This window comes from Mercenaria mercenaria, chromosome 1 (genome assembly GCF_021730395.1).
Source record: "Mercenaria mercenaria strain notata chromosome 1, MADL_Memer_1, whole genome shotgun sequence".
Taxonomy (NCBI): Eukaryota; Metazoa; Mollusca; class Bivalvia; order Venerida; family Veneridae; genus Mercenaria; species Mercenaria mercenaria.
This window is the reverse complement of record NC_069361.1, coordinates 46,102,991-46,126,096: the sequence shown is the minus strand read 5'-3', so window position 1 is coordinate 46,126,096 and position 23,106 is coordinate 46,102,991. Positions and strand designations below refer to the sequence as shown.

Here is a 23,106-nt window from a genome sequence, read left to right as displayed (position 1 = left end):
TTATTGATCTTACCCAATTCACGTAGTTAAGCAAAGTAAATACCACTGCATAAAGTTATTTGAATAGAATAAATAATATAATATATTTTTTCATGAAGTTGTGAAAAATCGATGCGAACAGAAATAGATTACTAACGCTCTATATCCCCTTCCCCCTCCACTCCTGGTTTTGTATGTCCCTCGGGTATTCCCACGCCCGCCTCCGCGACATTCAACTCGGTATTCTAAAATAAATTACAGTAAAGTTCAACATTTAGATATACAGTTGGTACTCCCTAAATGATTAGCAACTCTGCAAACCATTATAGAAACTGACAAATATTAAATCAAATAAATCTTAATTAGACCGATCGGTTCAAGTCGCCTTTGCCCATCGCCAGTCTGGGATTCGAACCTCGGCTAGTTGAATGTTTTCATGTTATGAAGCCACATTTCTGACTTGCGATATTTATAGGAGGGTAAAATAATTTTTGTTATGATACATAGAGCTTTTATCCACCATTTAAATATATAAAGCTGCAATAATTGCTCGGTTTAGGTAGTGTACCCGTATTGACAATCAAAATTTTTTGTTCGGCTATGCACTCACTGTAAGCGATTTTGGAAATTTCCGGCTACAACAACAACAGCAACAAAAATAAAATAAAAAAAAAAGAAAAACGAAGGATGCCGAAATAGAACATTAGAATACGAAATCATACGAAAATGGTCGATTGTCATTATGGATACTATACCTTAAAAAGTTACGCATTACAGTTTGTAACACATGAACTATAAAGTATGTACAGCAGACGATGCAACACAAAAACACATTTAACAATTTGTAAGCAGACAACGTAGCTCGCAGCAAAAGATGAAAAGCTTATTCTAATAGAGCTACGCCCCGATTTGTTTTCTGAGTGATGCATTTCGCAATGACTCACTGTTATTACATCATAGCATCAAACGTCATAGCTGTGCGCTTGAAAAGGAGCCCACAAAAAAAGCAGGCAAATATTTGGTAGATGTACATAATAATCCTTGATAACGTTTTAGAATTGAAATGATGTATCTGAAACAGTGATTTGCTCTTAAAAAAATTCAGTGTTTGCCGCTTGTTTGTGTATTACATGTATTGACTTGCGATGTGCAGTTACTGAGAAATTATCTCGCACAATCTCAAACAGAATTTTGTCGACCAGCCTCCTCCACCCCCGGAATAATATATAGATTAGAACATAATATTATTTTCACTTCTGGTAAGTCAGAAAATTTATTTCTAATATCTGTATTGGTATATATCTGAATAAACACAAAGCATTTTGAAAATGAAATAGATGCTTAAACTTCTGAAGCTTAATTAAATTATCTATAATGAAATTTAAGTGTGTGTGTGTGTGTTCGGGTTTAACGTCTTTTTGAAATTTAAGATGATAATTTTAGCTACATAAGTTTGACAACTAAGATGTATAACTTAAACTGACTTCTTGAGAGAATTGCCAGATTTTTATAGTCTTACATGCAAAAATGTAATTGTGATAAAATAAATATATGTAATTAGCGAATATGATCGCTAGCGTATAGGTTATACGGAAAAGATGTTGCTTTTTTTGTGAAGAGAGCAGGAAATTTGAATATTACTATTTAAAAGTATACTGAATAAAAAAAGATGCAGGAGACACACGGTTATCTGACCTCAATTAGCTAAAAATGAGGCCCAAAAAGGGATCTATGTTTTATTCATTTTAATCATATATTTTTAAGGCAATTTTCAAACGAAAAGTTAATATAATATATGACCTTAATCAGTAATTTGTCTTGACCATGAAAATCTAGAAAGTCGTCATATGACCTAAAGTTGTGTCGGTGTGATGTTAAACCCCATCAAATTTTTATTAGTTTTTTTTACACATTTAAACCTTGCTGAGCAGTCACTTGTATTAAGAAGTCACTTGTCTAAAGCAGCATGTTACCTAGCTGTAGAGATTCATTTGATGGGGATTAATTTTATTTACACCTGTTACTTTAGAACATGCTGGTAATAAAGAGGCATTACTAAATAACAATGTATAAGAAACAAGAAATATCTTTAAAAATGATGGTCGGCGAATTGTAATAAGGAAAGAAGTTTATGAATTTTTCATCTAACATTCATCTTTCATCTAACATTTTTCAAATTGCAAAACTAAACACCGCACTTTAACAATTTAAATGGTTCTCTTTTAATTTTTCGCAAAGGTTTCGTAGGGTTGCAATTTTGTTTCGTTTATCCTTAGACGAATAATTACAGCAGTAGTTTGATGAAGATTCATGAAGCGGTTCATGAGAAGAGGTCATTAAACGTGTTTATATTTTTAGCTAAATTGGTCCCTATCCCCATATTGTTACACATCGAGTTTGATAAAAATCCATTACATTTTAGTGGTTAATGCGAAGAAAGGCATATCTACTTTTAGCTATAGTGGTCCCTAATAGGGCCCAAGTTCCTATATAAATAAATTTGGAAGAGGACCTTATAATGATGCTCCAGACCAAGTATGACAAAGATCCACCAAGCTGTTCATGAGACGCTGTATAAAGGCATTTCTAGTTTTAGCTCTAGCAGACCCTAAAAGGGGTCAAATGTCCCAGCTGAACAAAGTTGGCTGCGGACCTAATAAAGATGCTACAAATCAAGTTTGATTAGAATACATGAGAAAAAAACAAAGGATTTTTTTATTTATTATTTTTATTTATTTCTAAAATAGGCCAACTGATCCCGCTTTAACAAATAGCATATTCGCTATTCATGAATCTTTGGACAATGACGTCACACCTATAAAAAAGTGAAGGTCAAGCAAAACATACAATTGTAATTATTTCAATATTTCTGTTTCATAAGCAAAGTTTGACCGTAGTCATATCACATAGATAAACTGCATGCAACGTACCTTCGTTTCAGTGTAATGAGATTCAGTCATTATATAGCATATATATATATAATAAAACAGATTTCAACTGAGTTCAATATTTGCATACCATACTAAAGAAAATATTCATATATAATAAATCAGTTAAATAATTTATAACAAATATATCAAAGCAAACAAGTACTCATTTTAATATGCAATCTGAGTAAGTCACAAAAGCAAGATACCTTTTCATATACAGACGACAATTGTAACAAGGAAAATCTTTTAAAAAGCACTTCTCTACATAAAAGACTCTTATCACACCCTTATTCATGTGATACGCAGACCGTATTCAGCTCTTTCTTTAATTTGATATATGTTGGTATTTGAACAGGTTTTTATCATGTTTATTAAACTTACTAATCATTTTGAGATATATCAATATTCTTGCTAAATATACTGAGCCAAAGTTAGTGAACAGCGTCGTTTAGGATAAACGCTTTGTCTACATTTCACTCAGCGTAGCACAATCAACAGAGTGAAAGAAATTGACACTCTCGTCCAATCAGGCAGAGTGTTGCATAAATCTTCCATTTTGATATATTATCTATAATGCGTTATCAAGTAGTTTGATTTGCAAACTGAAGTCACGTGGCATAGGAAACGAAAACGAATTTAGACGGCGTCGCCGAAAAACTACTGAAATTACTTTTAAGTGTGTTAGTTATCCCTGGTCAACGCCTAGACCGCCAATTCCCGTTTATGTCAACATCAATATACACCCGTACGCGTACGAATACGATTATGCTATCATCTTAAAACAAGTCTTCAGTACCTGTCAGAAGATTGGTTGGTATGCCACCATGATTACCTGTCACTCTAAGCAAAACAAGGGTAGCTTTTTCTAAAATCTATTCAATGGCCAAGTTTATGCTAATATTCAACATATCTGAGACAGAAAGGTTTGAGAAGTACATTTACTAGCATACCTCCCACGCAGATACATAAATAGGGAACAACTTTCATTTAGAAAGAGTCTCTTGTGTTTATATAGTGCAGTAGATGATTTCTTCGTTTGGTATTGTATTCGCTATTTCTCGCATAGAAAGCAAAGTGAAATGGCCTCCATGGGATTCGAAAACTGTCGTCTTTTTCGTTGCTTTTAAACAAAAATCTGTATTTATTTCCACAAATTGTATATACAAACAAGAGTACTATATTTAAATTAACAAAGTTTGATAAAAAGACATACATCAATCAAAATAGTACAAACAAACAAACAAAGAAATTTTTAATCAAATGGATTGGAAAACAAGCTACTTAAAACTTATATGAATTCCGCTCCATAAACAAAATAAAACAAAAATCTTACTGTAATACCGACCCGTGGAGACGTGTCGGAATAATGGAAAGTGCGACATTACTCAAGTTTATTCTAATACATTGTCGGAACAAAGATAATGAAAAGTTTATTAAGTTTATTCTAACATATGGTGGGAACAAATAATGAGGCATTGTGGACGATTAACCGGTTTCAGTTTCCCAATTGTGTTTTCGGGTTTGTTTTGTGAGTATATGTCCTTGGAACGTAGCTATTTCTATTGGGTATTTGTCCTTGTTTTCACACAGGCTGGGTACTTAAATAGCTGATTGGATCCATATAAGAGGCATACGCCATTTTAACCAACTATATATACATTTTACATCAAAAAGGCACATTGTGTTAATAACTATAATGTTTGCATTGCTGTGTAAAATGTATGTAAAGAACGCAGACACAGCATTCGTTTACAAACAAACAAGAAAACAAAACAGGTTGAAATTAGAATTACATCCTGTAAAGATTAAATTTTGATAGGCTAAATTGGGTGAAATTTCTGATTTGAATGAAAGCAAAAGAAGGTTTTAATCTTACCGAAATACGTGTTGCGCATGAACGAACGTAGTCACTGGATAAAAATGTATGTACTCAAAAGTCATGTGCTAATTAATACTTATATGTGGTTTGGTGAATCTAGCTTAACTACTTTTTTTAATTATAAACATTTTTATTCCAGACGAACTGACGTACGAATGGACGAACGTCTGTTCCTACATATGGGTATTTATGTGGCTACTCTTTTGTTCTCTCTATTGTTCCTTTAGCCACGTAAAAGAAAAATAGCCACAGAAAAACTTACGGAATTAATGACATCAAAGAAAAAGTATAGACACCTATTGTTCCTATAGCTACCTAAGTATGCAAATGTAAGCTCGGACGGACAACACCAAATCTATATCCCTTGGCCTTTAGCGGCGGATAATGAAAATAAACGCCAGATATAAGGGCGGGGCTGTTTATTAATGTAAAATTTTGTGTTCCGTCTAGAAAATCTCTGTTAAAGAAAATATTGTGTACTTAGAATGATATATGACTGAAAACTAAAGCCAAATCCCACAATGATTAGATGGCTGAAGCAGATTAATCAGCGCTAAACTAAACTGATTTTATTTAACTAGTACATGTATGATGTGTTTAGATACAGGTATGCGTTCCCATGAATAATTAGAAATAATTTTCTTTACTTTCTTTACGACAAACGCAAAAAATATATGACCTAATTAGTTACATCAATGCACAATATCAAAGTCATATATATTAATCTTCGTCTATAAATGAGTTTTGTCGTATTGTCTAATCTGTTTTGATTTGTCGGTTGTAAGTCGAGACCAATTTCGGGACGAGAATAAGTTTTAGATGCAGCAATTATGGAAGATTTCGCAGACAATGAATATTTGCATTTAATCGCCTATACAATGATACAAGAAAACCAATGACAGAAACGCTGGTGAACAAAAAAACTTAACACCGGACAGACGCTCAGGACATTATTAATTCTTTTGCAATTTTAAGCATCAAATTTTTGCAATTCGTCAGCGTGAAAATTGATTCGATGCTTGTCTCTCATTATTTCTTTTAAATGGTTTCAATCTTAAAATGTTATTTTTTAAGTGGCGGGAGCATTTAGTCATCCGGTCTGTCCATCCGTCAATTATTTGCTGAACGAACTCATTTTTATTTCGGCAAGCGAGGAAGCTATCCATCTTGCTTGGAGAAAGTCGGTGGCTCTACCCTAGTGTCTGTCAGTGCGCAACATATATTAACACTATTCAGATTACTAGTAGTTTGCGATTAAATAACTTTTATTCTTTCAGAACACAGCAAAACATTCATTTTTTCACATTGAAGTACCAGATAAAACACAACAGCCCACACTCTTTAATGCTACACGTAAAAGGTATGATTTATTTAAGTGTATTTGTTGTTATTTAGTGTTACAATATACATGTTTAATACGGAAAGTAATTGTGATTTCAATTTTTATTTTCAAACAATACACGTTTTGTCTTTACTGTTGATCCAAAATGCAATCATATTTTCTAAAGTTACGTGTTCCATAGAAGGACTTAAACAAATGCTGTTTTTCAAGTAAGCTGGCTTCTATCCTTCTTTTGTTAAAATGATGAATTGTCTTTGGCAGGCAGTGTCTAGGTACAATTAAGAGCAAGTTAGCTGCTTTTCATACTTCAGTAATGGTTATATTTTGTTACTATGTATGCACACCATAACAGTTCTTTTTGCTAAAATCGTGATAGTTCAGAATAAATGGATCATTGCACTGGTCTACTAGCCCTTGTCATATATTCATTTGATGATATGATATATGAAGATTGAAAATAAAATATGGGGTTTTCTTTACTAGGAGACCATGAATCAAGACTTACTTTTGGCAAAACCTCGCCTTCTAACTGTAACTAAACAATCGACATCAACACAGAAACTGTTACATACTAGTATACAACACCCAACGAAGACATCTCAACATTTTAATAAGCTCATTTAAGACAAGATGTCGTGCAACAATGCTTTAAACTAGTCTAAAAAGTAAATAAATTAGACACTGCATTTTTACTTTGATGAAGTTTGTGTTATGAATTAGAAGAAAGGAGTACTGTTATTTGGAATTCGGCAGTTTTATATCGCAAAAATCATTTTCTGCACAAATGAAAATGAATTTTGCAGGCTGCATTGGACATGATAATACACAATATGAAAAAGAAAGTAAGTTTAAAAGGATGTTTGCCTGCCTGTGGTCAGTAAATGACCCCTTCTTTTGGGCCATAAGTTAAGGAGTCACACAAACAACCAAAACAATGTTTTGTCAAGTTTTAAAATATCAGTTTATTTAAACCCAAGAAAAAAGTCCTGCAGCAAAAGCCACATTAAGAGAATGCAGCCGCTCATATAAAATACAAATGCGTAAAATAAAATAATATCACACATGCAGACATCGACAGACATGCAAACATGTTTACTCGTAAAATGAAAGACTATAATTTATTCACAGTCTTACATTAACATATTTCCGACAACAGGAAGAAAATGATTTTCACACTCATTTTTACAAGTCATAAATATATTTCAATTAAATCTAATAAAAGTGTTAATATGTCTTACGTAAACATAAATGAGGCATAATGTTTCTTGAGGTAGTGTAGCTGTCATTTTTTGCTTCAAGCATGATATAATTTAACAACTTCTTAAATGATATTTTCGCGAATTGTTTCCTCAGTTAAATGCCAAAGGTTTCAATTTCATAGTAGAAAGTCTTATAATCCACTATTTTTGATTACCCCCCGTTATGGCTATATGCGGTAGAAGTTCATGTGCAATATGGACATATTGCTTTTCTATTTCTGTAATTGTCCACATTTTGATATCCGCTTTATCAGTCTTTAATATACAGTAAAACGCCTTAAAGGTTTTTAACATATTTAGAATTAAATCAAGTATGTAAAAGATTTATACTTCTACTTAAAATACCTGAACAAATTTAAGCACTTTCTTAAACAATTGTTAGATGTGTCAGCAAAAGGCTATATCATAAGTATATTGCATAATCAGATTTAACCTTGCTCCTGTCCTTTTGTTTGTTCTGACATATTTCTCATAATATAGGCGTAACTCCAGCAAGCTGTTTCTACATTGACATCATTACTCCTGACTCCTACGACTGTATGGTTTAGCTATCACATGAAATAAAAAACTTTAAAGGCTTGAAAGTTACAAATATAAATTTTACAGTATTTATATAAAATAACTATACAGCAAGAGAGCCATTCAATACTTGTTTGGCGGATCATCTGTTATGCATCCGATGTAACTGACTTGTCATATTTTTGGTATATCTATTCCATTTTCAGGAGACATGCAAAGATGACAAAATGAGTTTTATATTCAGGTCCTTCCACATCTTAACACGTTGAAAACGTGATATTGATTTGATGTGAAAAAAGAAATTCCAATAAGTTAAACGTAAAATCGTTTTATATATTTAGCTGGTGGAACAACAAATAATACTTTGAAATAGCTTGTAGCCCAAACTATTTGCTTTTGTATATGTGCGTGTTATGTATGATAATGTAATGGTTTGTAAAAGGTAATGAAATATGATTAGATCAATATGTAATTAAATGTGTAAAAAGATCCTTTGGGAACAAAAAATGCAACCAAGAAGAATAATAGCAGACTCGGTTTGTGTCTGTTCTTCAGCTTTCTTGAGACACTAAAATGTCTTCAAATTGGTTAACATACACACACACATGATAAGAAACACTCAACAAGTATGAAGTGTGATGCATGATTTCACGAAAAACTACGCACGACTAATGGAACGAAGCTCTGTTATTGCCACTGGTATTAACATGCAGAGTACGAGTTTGTCTTTTAGAACTATATATATGTACTACTGCGTCATTAAATATGGACAGTTTATGTACAGCTATCGACATTTCTTGTAGATATATATGACAATAAAAATGCCTGCCACAAACGCGAATATTCCTCCAAATATGGCCACATACATCCACCATGGGCCTCCTCCACCACCAGAACTGAAAAATATAAGAATGTCTTTTACGTGTACACGTGTTTAAATAGAATTTATCAAGAAAGTATATAAACTTTTTATTTTGATAAATAATTCAGGCTGAAATCAATTCTCATAACTTTTAGACAGTTTTACTCAAATGATCACTTTTTTAACTTTCTGATATCACTGAAGGAAAAGTGTTATGTTTAAATAGGCTCTGCAAGTGATAAATATAGAATAAAATATTTCACGTAGATTGCTACGTGGCTGATCAGTCTCAGAAATGAGTTTTTTTAAATCAACTTGTTCAAAATACTTATATCTGACAGTTTTAAGTTTCAAAACTTCTAAAAACACAAATTTTCACTTTCTTAACTTTTTGACACATTAATTATTTTATCACTGAAGAATATAGTCCATATTTGGATTTGCTTTAATCTTTAACAGTCTGCAAAGGATGAAACCTCAATGATATTGATTTTTCGTCTTGTTTTATTTATCTTTAAGATATAAGCTATATTTACATTGCATGGCAGGTAAAACAGAATAAAATATTTTACGTAGATTGCAACTTGATTGATCAGTCTCAGAAATGACTTTTTTAAATGAATTTGTTCAAAAGACTTATATCCGACGGTAAATAATTCAGATTTAGATAAATGCACGTTTTAAAATCATTTCCGTTATGTGTTACTACTCGTTAACATCGAGAACAATTAAATAACGCACAAAATCGGACTATTACAGAGAAGCTATCCTTTCTATTTTATTTAAGATGTTAGAGAACTAAGACAAAATTCACAATTGAATTTGTTAACTTAAGATGCTGTTGATATTCATTTTATATTCGTTGAATATTATAGCTCGTGACTGACGAAAATAGTTTTGTTCAAATGAATGAGGAATAGAAATGTGTCAGAAATTTGAGGTTTATCATTTCGATTTTATATTTAATAATACTGATTAATTGCCTAAGACGCCGAATTCTTTCTAAAAATAGTTTAAACGAAATACCAACTTAGACTATGTTTAAATGTACGATTTTATTCTTCCCTGGTGATAATTTTTCTCGCTTATATTTGATTAAACTGAAATCAATATCTCAAACAGTTTTACAATCATTCGATAACAATGGAATGTGTTACAATACAAAATACATACCCTCTGGATCCACCTCCGCCCCTGTACCTGGCACGGCCTCCACCACGCCCTCCGCGACATTCAACTTGATATTCTAAAATAAAAATGAATCACAATAAAAGGTCAAATTAATTACCATAAATGTAGAAATTTTTTTTCATAGATAATCGAAGAAACAATATGATATATTTGATAAGACCAGTTATTGCTCCACAAGATCGTGTTCGAAACACGACATTGATCTAATTAATGACACATACTCCACACATGCTTGTTTTGTTGTTGTTGTTGTTGTTGTTGTTTTCTCGTACAAAACGGATATCTCGAGTTTCTTTCACCTTCATACTTGATTATTGGCCAACATAGTACACATTACTTTTCTATGGTCACTTTAGTCATGTTCAGGGCTCAATATCGGTCGGGCCCATGCAGTGTATTGGAATAACAGGTAAATTCAAAACATTTGTAAAATTTTTCTGTATTTTTATCTACAAGGTCTTAGACACATGTGGTATAATTGATAGGTATGAAGACATTATGTCTATATATTCTAACAACACATAACGACGTTTTGATGTATGCCAAAAAATATGCGATATTTCTTTATACAGAAAAAACAGCAAAACAAAATAATAAATAAACATACATCTACGAGTAATTTATGTGCCTTATACTTCAAATATTATCTGTATGGAGATATATCATTGCACTGATCCATTATAGTACACAAATTACTATTAAAAATTGTACAAAAGTCACATTTAGATTTATCAGTCGTGCACCAATTTCAAGATCAGTCATTTTACATTGTCCTATAACATGAAAGACACCGACATGAATTACGTTTTATTTTATTTACCCACAAATAAGTGTTTTCATGTAAATTAAAGTCATAATGCAAATACAGTAATATGATTTATACAAACCCATTCGTGAATATATCTTTAAGAATTTTGGACTATATCACAACCACATATTTTTCAATTTATTTGAAGTCTTAAGACTTTGAAATACCACGAAGTACCATTAATTCTGCTAAATGGGGGATTGTCTGTATGTTTACATTCTAAAACTGGGGCATTTACCCAAATAATATGAAACACGTAAACATAAATAAACATGTCGTCACTTTAGCGCAAAAAGTGAATAAGTCCTTCTTTAAGTCAATGCAGTCATCCACTCCTTGCGCTGAGGTGACGATGTATACTATACTGAATGCGTGTTATACAGTCCCTGGCTCGCGGATTTTTCAAAGTCCGCGCTTCCCCGCGATTGGACCCTAGCGCGGACAATTTCCTGAGCCGCGGGGATGCGCGTTTTTTCATGCATCTCCGCAATACATTTAACAGCGTCCGCCGCGACCAAATGCAATAAAATCGGTTGCGGTGTCCCGCGATGACGGTCGCGGCGCATCGCGATGAAGTGCCGGTGGTTCGCGGTGAATTGCGATGATTCGCCGCGATTTACAGGTAAATGCAGTGGCTTGTTGTTATGTATACAATTAATTTAAAATTTCAACACTATCATGGGATAAGAAATGGAGAAATTAAACAATGTTTTATATTTTTGAATCATTTCTTTCTTTCTACTTCTCTATTTCAGGTGTTATTTCCATTAACTTATATAATTTAATAAATGCAAGGATTATATTTTCAAAACATCAGGGTTATGAAATTTGATGTCATTATGTCTTTGAACTTGTATAATACATGTATATATACATGTTCTACTGTATTATTTGTTAATTTATTTAGACAAGATGAAACTAAATAGTATTTTGTATTTTGCAAGCATTTATATATTCTAACTATTCTATTTCAAGTATAATTTCCATTAAATTCTATATTTTCATAAATGCACAAAAGACTGTCACTGCTTTTAAAATTCCCGCGTTATGTAATTTCATTGGACTCGTATACTATAATTAGCTAATTCATTTTAACCAGATGGTTTTGGTTTTGAATAATATTGCAACAATATTTAATAAAACACTATTTATGTTGAAGTAATTGAATATGTTGATGGCTGAGTTGCAAAAATACATCACACATCCAAAATTCGATTTCATTCATCAACGTATTGTGGTCGATAATTGCCCCAAGTGCAATGATGCCCATTTGTTTTAATTCCGAGATATGAATTTAATTATAATTGATACTTATTTGAGTGTTTCATGCTATGTTCTAAATTTTCCATTGATCAGTTCGTTAACCAATAAAGATGTTACTAGTCAAGCATTAAGTACACGTGAAAATTAAAGACATGAAAACAGTCATTGTTCATCATAGTTGTGATATTGTGTTTAACTTAAAAGTTACAGAATTACGCTGGAATTAAAAAGTAACCTATAATGACACTTCGTCAACGGACGAATCAAATTTCGCATTTTCTTGTAAAATACATGTGTGACGACAAGAAACAGATCAGGAATTAAAGGACTTATTAGAACTAACGATGAGGTAATTGAAGATTTCACTTCGTTATCTTATATCTTATCATTTTCCAGGAGTTTTGCATAATATGAGCCGCGCCTTGAGAAAACCAACAAAGTAGCTTTGCGACCTGCATGGATTCTGACCAGCCTGCGCATCCGCGCGGTCTGATCAGGATCTGTGTTGTTCGCTAACTGTTTCTCTTACTGCAGTAGGTTATGAAAGCGAACAGCTTGGATCCTGTCTAGACTGCGCGGTAACAAAGCCACTATGTTGATTTTCTCATGGCGCGGCTCAATTATATAGTGAATTAATTTTTATCAGATATTATCAGATTACGAGTTTAAAAATCATATATTTACAGCTTTCTGTAATATTTTAGTGATTAAGTCTGCTACATGTAAATAAGGCGTTGAAGGTGTTACATAGTGAAATTAATAATATCGAAAATGATTTAATAATGTATATAAAATATCTGCATTTAAAACGGAATTGATTTTCACCCGATAATGTTCATGAAACTTTTGCAATAAAAATGATTGATTTAATAAAAACTAGAAATATATATCATGACAACAGATAAATTTTCCATGGATGCAAAATAAATATCATAAAAATATTTTTAAGTCAGTGCTTTAAACTCCAACAGAAATACGTATGTTTTCATTATATAAACTAACTTTTACACATTTATAACAACAATGTATTTACGTCCGATACCTTCCATTCAGATTACACGCCACGTCTGTATGTCATATCGATATATATGTTACTCCATGTACTTTACTATTCGCATTATGGTTAACAATTTCGCTTTACTGTATTTTTTAAATTGACGGCATTTTGTTATTATTAAAGATTTTTTAATTCTGTTGTTTGCCTTTCCTAGCCGAAAGTCCAAATTAAATATCCGCATTAATTTCAATTTATTTACTTTTTAGACATAACAGCTATTTACGACCGCGCTGTATGAAATTTTACCGGTAATTTTACTGAAAATAGGCCGTTTGAAGTAATTTTGTTTAGTTTAATGTTGATATCTTAATGAAAATGCCCTGTCAATCTAGCTGTATCTATCTTTTATCGATGTGGAAAGTTGGAAGCAAATCTATTGGATAATAAAAGATCTACACGCATTTCCTGAGTACGGGACACCTCAATTTCGCGGTATAATTCTTAGCCAAAAATTACCTGTTTACCTGTTGCCTGCTTTCGGTTGCCTGTCGTCGTCTGCTTGTTTACTGTACTTCCTCACTTCTGGATTTTCCTATGTCATTCCTACTGGATTTCTTAAAGTTATTTGAGCCGTGCCATGAGAAAACCAACATAGTGAGTTTATCGACCAGCATCCGCGCAGTCTGGACAGGATCCATGCTGTTCGCTTTTAAAGCCTATTGGCATTGGAGAAACTGTAACGGAACAGCATGAACCCTGACCAAACAGATTGTATGCGCAGGCTTGTCTGGATCCATGCTGGTACCAAACCCATTATGTTGGTTTTCTCATGGCACGGCTCATTTCTTATTAAAGTTTTATTACCTTTGTTTCTTTTCTATGTAAAACATGTAAAAACTGTGTAAATTTGGTTAAAACTGTTAAAACTAGCTACAATTGGATAAAATAAGCGTCGGCCTTTGCCGAAAACGAAAACACAAAGACTCTTAATTATGATTTTTATTGTGCCTAAAGATTTAATAAAATTTTAATATAAAATTATATTTAAAACTAAGTTGGTAAAAACAGGTGACCATCCTTGCCGAAATGTAAAGTGGTTTACTTAGAAAGTACTTAAACAACGATTTCTTTATATATTTTATATAATATTCTATAACAAAAAGGCCTGATATAATTAATGTATGTTCATAATACATATCACATTGTGCAACTGTTTCTTTACAAAAATAGAAAAGTGTCAAGTGTCAAGTACGTGTATTATACAGTATTTGACTATGCTTAAAATATTGATGACAATAAACAGTTTGAAAAGTGATACTTCCTGCAAGTGTTAAACGGGTCATTTTTGTTTCTCCAACCTCGGTACTCCACAATGACATGAGACAGTTTATGCTATATATTGCTTATATTTCTGTTTTATTTTGCGAATGAATATAAACATTAATCCTCAACAGGAAATCATTAAATTTCAAATTAAAACTACAAAATTCCAACGCCAAGCCCTACGTGTGAATTTTGAAATTTATCCAAAAGGTAAGATAGGAATAAATTTTAATTTGTTAAATACTATAGATATTTACTAAACTAATGGAATGACATATCAACATAAATTTTATTTATTTGTTCTTAAACCCTATTATTTGTCCATTTTAACAGAAAAAACTAATGCAATTATACATGTAACATTAGTAGAGAGTTTATATGTATTAAAGCTACAAAATTTACCTGGATTTCGCGGTGATTGCCGGTGGTTCACCGCGATCCATCGCAATTCACCGCGACCCGCTGAGATTATTCCTCGTGACTCGCCGCGGGCATTTATTGATACTTCTATTGCGGTGTACTATATAATCACCGCAATTTTTCGCTCTTGTCAACAGCCGTTCAATGTGAAAAAATCATCGCAATTTTCCACTCAAGGCAAATATTTGTGCCGGTGGTAACGAGGAAAAAGCAAAATCCGCGAGCCAGGGACTGTAGTAAAGTGTATGTTTCAATTATAAATTATTTTCTTGCAGAATAACCCGAGATAGATTTTGCTCTACATGTATGTAGGTTATTCCCTGGTCGTGTTAGAATAAGTAATAACAGTGTGTAACAGTCATCGGCGTATTATTTTCATTACATTTTGTTCCTTCGGAGAATATATGTACACAAAATTCTTGAATGTCACTTTAATAGTTAATCTTGGAACAAAAAGCTATAGAATAACCTTAAATTTTGAGTTAAACAACTCAGCAAGGGGTCTGGGTCTCGCACGAGACGTATCATTTTAATATAGTGGTCAGTTTTGCTAGATATTTCAAAATCTTGTCATGCATAATAATGTTTTGGGTCGTACATGGACAACTTTAATCACAATTATAGATAGCGCTACAGAATAATAGACCATCCATAATCAATTGATCTATGACATACGGGTATGGTTGTCGCATTTGGCCATCGTCTTGATATGGTATGTCATCGATACCAAATGAATTTTCAATCCCAGTTCTCGATCGGACAGAATTTTCAAAATTCAGAACTTAAACTTCAATTTATACAAAACAAACACACCAACACGGTATACCCAGAATACAAAATCGATATACAATTTGGCTGGTCACACATAAAGCATGTTATACCAGCAGACGTTACAAACTGGCCTCAGTGTGTACGTTATATTACACACAAATTAATGATAATTAACGCATGCCATTTTAAATTTAATATCTTCATTAAATATTACGTACCTTGCAGTAATAGTGCAATAACTGTTATAAAAACGAACACATTTATTAAACGAATTCGTAATCCCATTTCGAACAATTTAAGCAGACCACTGTATTGTATTATTTGATATAATGTTAGAGCTTTCTTTTCTATTTATCTAAATGTTTACTACCTATTTTGAAATGCACGAACGGAAAGGTGGTGTGCGCTGTATTGAGTGATTTCAAAATTAGGGTATTTTAAAATGTGCAGTTGGTTCACAAAGTATATCGATAGTTTAACGTACTAGTTTAATTCTTAATCGTCAATGTCAAATATCTGTAAAAAAAGATAAAACTGGTTTTTGCACCCACTATGTTCAAGTGGTTGCATGTTTATGATAAAACTTTTATTAACTATTGTAAATAAATATAAAGGTATGATCACTTTAACCTGTATATCCTGTTCATTATTATTATTTTGGTAGACTTTGTTTGTCAACAAACTCATTGTTTTCGAGTTTGAATCACTACAAATATAAATGGGTAACATATCTGTAACAGGTAAAGAAACTTAGAGTTGTTAACGAATGATCACTTGTACAATGATATTTCTGGCCTGAAAATGGAGTGTTTTATCTGCTTCGCTGCTGAAGTGTAAAAAGAGGGCATTTATACAGTACATACCATTATGTTGGGAAAAGCCAGTCTAAAGCTAGAAAGAAAAAACTTAAATTATAGTGCATTTTGTTATTGACTTGAAAGTTACATCTATTTTCTCTTAATATTTGTTTGTGAAGCGGACGTTAGGACAAAACAGCATGTAAACATCTATTCGATGTGTATGCGTGTGGTTGCCGGATGTGTGAGTGTATGGGGAGGTGACGGCGGGAGGGGGGGGGGGGGGGTAGGTAGGTGTGTGTTTACGTGTGTGTTTTCATGCAATGCGTATTTATTATTTAGACATGATAACGACAATGTCTATTTGTAGTGTTGTGTGTATTCCCAACTTCATAGTGCTACTTCATTAGAATATCTTGCCTTAAACACGTGACATGATACCACACACAACAGAAGCTGACCAGTCCTAGAACAATCCTATAAAGAAATGCTGAGCGTCATTCGAGGAAGCTACTTGTTCCGTTTTTCACGTCATTAGGGAGAGAACCTATGACGTCTGCACCTAACACTTCGTTATTACAAAATAAGATTTCGCTATGACGAAATAAAAAAATATTGAGTATATATGTTACTTTAGGTGTTTCGTTAAAACAGCAATTTCTCTCATCCTAGAAGTAATACAGCTTATTATTTAAACAAACATGTTTATCAAATCAATTCGTGAACCTACCTCTAACACTTTTTTGTGCAGCGCTGTTATTGATTTGAAAGGAAATCTGGACATTCCCTATTAGTTATATCGCTTACATACTTTCTGGTTCAGGATTACCGTATTTATGATATTTGCGTTTGAATCTATAAAGCTTTTGTTTACAGCTTGACATTTTGCTGAATATGTATTCCGTACCTAAATGAAAATCAATATGAGCCGAAATTTATATATCTTATTTGCTGTTTTGTTTTCTTTTTTATTTATAATCGAGCGTTGTTCCACCTTAAGGAGTTAGTTGGAGTTATGGGAAATTGGAATGCAATAGAATAATACAGTATCATCAAAGGGAATCCGTTTACGCGGTAAATATACACGCATTTATACATATTATTACATGACTCCATATAAAAAATTGGCAGCTTTTTACATGACTCGTTGTATACGGGTTCATAGTGTCTGCTATAGCATCTTTCTATATTCAACATATAACTGTTGTTCTAAAACTTAAGTCAACCCCGCAAAAAGGTCAAGTATCATCATGACGTTCATTACAGGAAGTCCTTGCCGCCCTTAAAGTGACTCAAACAAAATAATAGTAATAAATTTTAGAGAGGCTTATACAATGGCACTACAGACCAAATCTGGAAAAAATCCACCAAGCAGTTTATGGGAAAAAAACTTGTTTAACGGTTGATCCAATTTACCTCAAGCGGCCATATACAGTCCCTGGCTCGCGGATTTTGCTTTTTCCTCGTTACCACCGGCACAAATATTTGCCTTGAGTGGAAAATTGCGATGATTTTTTCACATTGAACGGCTGTTGACAAGAGCGAAAAATTGCGGTGATTATATAGTACACCGCAATAGAAGTATCAATAAATGCCCGCGGCGAGTCACGAGGAATAATCTCAGCGGGTCGCGGTGAATTGCGATGGATCGCGGTGAACCACCGGCAATCACCGCGAAATCCAGGTAAATTTTGTAGCTTTAATACATATAAACTCTCTACTAATGTTACATGTATAATTGCATTAGTTTTTTCTGTTAAAATGGACAAATAATAGGGTTTAAGAACAAATAAATAAAATTTATGTTGATATGTCATTCCATTAGTTTAGTAAATATCTATAGTATTTAACAAATTAAAATTTATTCCTATCTTACCTTTTGGATAAATTTCAAAATTCACACGTAGGGCTTGGCGTTGGAATTTTGTAGTTTTAATTTGAAATTTAATGATTTCCTGTTGAGGATTAATGTTTATATTCATTCGCAAAATAAAACAGAAATATAAGCAATATATAGCATAAACTGTCTCATGTCATTGTGGAGTACCGAGGTTGGAGAAACAAAAATGACCCGTTTAACACTTGCAGGAAGTATCACTTTTCAAACTGTTTATTGTCATCAATATTTTAAGCATAGTCAAATACTGTATAATACACGTACTTGACACTTGACACTTTTCTATTTTTGTAAAGAAACAGTTGCACAATGTGATATGTATTATGAACATACATTAATTATATCAGGCCTTTTTGTTATAGAATATTATATAAAATATATAAAGAAATCGTTGTTTAAGTACTTTCTAAGTAAACCACTTTACATTTCGGCAAGGATGGTCACCTGTTTTTACCAACTTAGTTTTAAATATAATTTTATATTAAAATTTTATTAAATCTTTAGGCACAATAAAAATCATAATTAAGAGTCTTTGTGTTTTCGTTTTCGGCAAAGGCCGACGCTTATTTTATCCAATTGTAGCTAGTTTTAACAGTTTTAACCAAATTTACACAGTTTTTACATGTTTTACATAGAAAAGAAACAAAGGTAATAAAACTTTAATAAGAAATGAGCCGTGCCATGAGAAAACCAACATAATGGGTTTGGTACCAGCATGGATCCAGACAAGCCTGCGCATACAATCTGTTTGGTCAGGGTTCATGCTGTTTCCGTTACAGTTTCTCCAATGCCAATAGGCTTTAAAAGCGAACAGCATGGATCCTGTCCAGACTGCGCGGATGCTGGTCGATAAACTCACTATGTTGGTTTTCTCATGGCACGGCTCAAATAACTTTAAGAAATCCAGTAGGAATGACATAGGAAAATCCAGAAGTGAGGAAGTACAGTAAACAAGCAGACGACGACAGGCAACCGAAAGCAGGCAACAGGTAAACAGGTAATTTTTGGCTAAGAATTATACCGCGAAATTGAGGTGTCCCGTACTCAGGAAATGCGTGTAGATCTTTTATTATCCAATAGATTTGCTTCCAACTTTCCACATCGATAAAAGATAGATACAGCTAGATTGACAGGGCATTTTCATTAAGATATCAACATTAAACTAAACAAAATTACTTCAAACGGCCTATTTTCAGTAAAATTACGGTAAAATTTCATACAGCGCGGTCGTAAATAGCTGTTATGTCTAAAAGTAAATAAATTGAAATTAATGCGGATATTTAATTTGGACTTTCGGCTAGGAAAGGCAAACAACAGAATATAAAAATCTTTAATAATAACAAAATGCCGTCAATTTAAAAAATACAGTAAAGCGAAATTGTTAACCATAATGCGAATAGTAAAGTACATGGAGTAACATATATATCGATATGACATACAGACGTGGCGTGTAATCTGAATGGAAGGTATCGGACGTAAATACATTGTTGTTATAAATGTGTAAAAGTTAGTTTTATAATGAAAACATACGTATTTCTGTTGGAGTTTAAAGCACTGACTTAAAAATATTTTTATGATATTATTTGCATCCATGGAAAATTTATCTGTTGTCATGATATATATTTCTAGTTTTTATTAAATCAATCATTTTTATTGCAAAAGTTTCATGAACATTATCGGGTGAAAATCAATTCCGTTTTAAATGCAGATATTTTATATACATATTAAATCATTTTCGATATTATTAATTTCACTATGTAACACCTTCAACGCCTTATTTACATGTAGCAGACTTAATCACTAAAATATTACAGAAAGCTGTAAATATATGATTTTTAAACTCGTAATCTGATAATATCTGATAAAAATTAATTCACTATATAATTGAGCCGCGCCATGAGAAAATCAACATAGTGGCTTTGTTACCGCGCAGTCTAGACAGGATCCAAGCTGTTCGCTTTCATAACCTACTGCAGTAAGAGAAACAGTTAGCGAACAACACAGATCCTGATCAGACCGCGCGGATGCGCAGGCTGGTCAGAATCCATGCAGGTCGCAAAGCTACTTTGTTGGTTTTCTCAAGGCGCGGCTCATATTATGCAAAACTCCTGGAAAATGATAAGATATAAGATAACGAAGTGAAATCTTCAATTACCTCATCGTTAGTTCTAATAAGTCCTTTAATTCCTGATCTGTTTCTTGTCGTCACACATGTATTTTACAAGAAAATGCGAAATTTGATTCGTCCGTTGACGAAGTGTCATTATAGGTTACTTTTTAATTCCAGCGTAATTCTGTAACTTTTAAGTTAAACACAATATCACAACTATGATGAACAATGACTGTTTTCATGTCTTTAATTTTCACGTGTACTTAATGCTTGACTAGTAACATCTTTATTGGTTAACGAACTGATCAATGGAAAATTTAGAACATAGCATGAAACACTCAAATAAGTATCAATTATAATTAAATTCATATCTCGGAATTAAAACAAATGGGCATCATTGCACTTGGGGCAATTATCGACCACAATACGTTGATGAATGAAATCGAATTTTGGATGTGTGATGTATTTTTGCAACTCAGCCATCAACATATTCAATTACTTCAACATAAATAGTGTTTTATTAAATATTGTTGCAATATTATTCAAAACCAAAACCATCTGGTTAAAATGAATTAGCTAATTATAGTATACGAGTCCAATGAAATTACATAACGCGGGAATTTTAAAAGCAGTGACAGTCTTTTGTGCATTTATGAAAATATAGAATTTAATGGAAATTATACTTGAAATAGAATAGTTAGAATATATAAATGCTTGCAAAATACAAAATACTATTTAGTTTCATCTTGTCTAAATAAATTAACAAATAATACAGTAGAACATGTATATATACATGTATTATACAAGTTCAAAGACATAATGACATCAAATTTCATAACCCTGATGTTTTGAAAATATAATCCTTGCATTTATTAAATTATATAAGTTAATGGAAATAACACCTGAAATAGAGAAGTAGAAAGAAAGAAATGATTCAAAAATATAAAACATTGTTTAATTTCTCCATTTCTTATCCCATGATAGTGTTGAAATTTTAAATTAATTGTATACATAACAACAAGCCACTGCATTTACCTGTAAATCGCGGCGAATCATCGCAATTCACCGCGAACCACCGGCACTTCATCGCGATGCGCCGCGACCGTCATCGCGGGACACCGCAACCGATTTTATTGCATTTGGTCGCGGCGGACGCTGTTAAATGTATTGCGGAGATGCATGAAAAAACGCGCATCCCCGCGGCTCAGGAAATTGTCCGCGCTAGGGTCCAATCGCGGGGAAGCGCGGACTTTGAAAAATCCGCGAGCCAGGGACTGTAAACATGTTTAGCCAAACCAGGTGGTTTTCCATTTTCAGTTCTTTCGGCCTCTACAAGGAGTTAAGCGGACATATTTAAACAGAGGTCTATTAACGAACGCAGCAGACTAGTTAATGACACGTCGTTTGAAACACTATTTTCTTTATTTTCTATTTTAGCCCAGGCAACCGATAAACGAGATCAAGTGAACACATTTGAACACACTTGAGGAAGGCCAATACAAGTCCCGATGATGTTATACCAAAAGGTCCTCAAATGGTTTTTAACTAGATTGTATGTTTAGCCTTGTCGGCCCCTAAATATGCTTCGGTCGGTCTTGAGTACGTTTTTAATCCTTCCGCCCACATAAAACAAACACAATAACAGTTGAGACCTCAGAAGTGACATCAAAATTTACACAGTGTCAATAAATACATTTGCGATTTAACAAGAAAAAAATAAGGATGACCTTTGATAACAAACTTCAGAATGACATAAAAAGTACTTTCAATGATAAAGCGAACAGTACGAACTTCAATACCGGGGTGACGGTCCGTTTTTTCTCCATCAGTGATATATTGAAAAGCAAGCACTTTGAACCTGAATTTTGAGTTTCACAACAAAATTACAGCAATGGAACACTGTATTTCTAAAGTTTATCACTAGAATAGAAATAAGCTGCCATCTACATTAAATATTTTGCTACATGTCAGTGTGTTCAACCATTGTTCGTATTTCAACACACATCTGTCATGGCTGCTTCTCTAGAGTACTTTTTCATCCTTCTGGACATATATGCAGTCTTGCAGAAAACAGATAAAACAACTGTTAAAGGACTGACAAAAATTTTCAGAGTGCCCGTAAATACATTATTTTGATATTCATCTATGGCTTCCATGTACACTGCCGTAAGAATACATCTGCGGATGTCTCTAAATTGTATTTTTGTGCTTGCAACATGTATAGATGGCGTAGACGATAGCTTGTGTTGTGAGACCTTTTGGATTCTACTTTTTTGGGAGATCACAATTTCAAAGAGGAAGACCACAGGTGCCCTTCAGTGTATTATTTCATCACGGGCGGACACCTGGGTAGAGCAACCAATCTTCGTAAGGTAGCCGGTTAGCTTCCTCACATGAAGAATTCGACGCCCTTGGTAAGGCTCGAGCCCACATCGATGATGGGTAAGTGATTTGAAGTCAGCGACCTTAACCTCTCGGCCACGAATGTCCCCGTATTATATATACGTGTAAACGATATTATTTCATAAACCATTACTGATATCATTAGCTGTTCGAATCTTGAAAAACAATAGAATATACTGGTAAGGATTAAAATAACAGGACCTGAAAAGGTTTAAAATACATTGGCTATGAAAAAAAACTTTCACTTTTATATACCAACTTTAAACTGTAAAATGATGTCTAGTTTATATTGTAAATATGGTTCTTGAAGACTCAATTAGTTTCTGGAAAACAGTTGTGGTGAATCATCAAACGAA

General features: G+C 33.1%; 1 long non-coding RNA gene across 1 annotated transcript; it reads right to left on the bottom strand.

Annotated features, from left to right (window-relative positions):
• Nucleotides 1-5,192: 5,192 nt before the first annotated feature.
• On the bottom strand, nucleotides 5,193-15,930 carry LOC123539909 (uncharacterized). The gene is made up of 3 exons (XR_006684113.2): nucleotides 15,762-15,930; nucleotides 9,944-10,016; nucleotides 5,193-8,804 (listed from the first exon to the last, which is right to left on the bottom strand). It is a non-coding gene; the product is annotated as an uncharacterized LOC123539909 (long non-coding RNA).
• Between the last annotated feature and the right edge of the window lie 7,176 nt (nucleotides 15,931-23,106).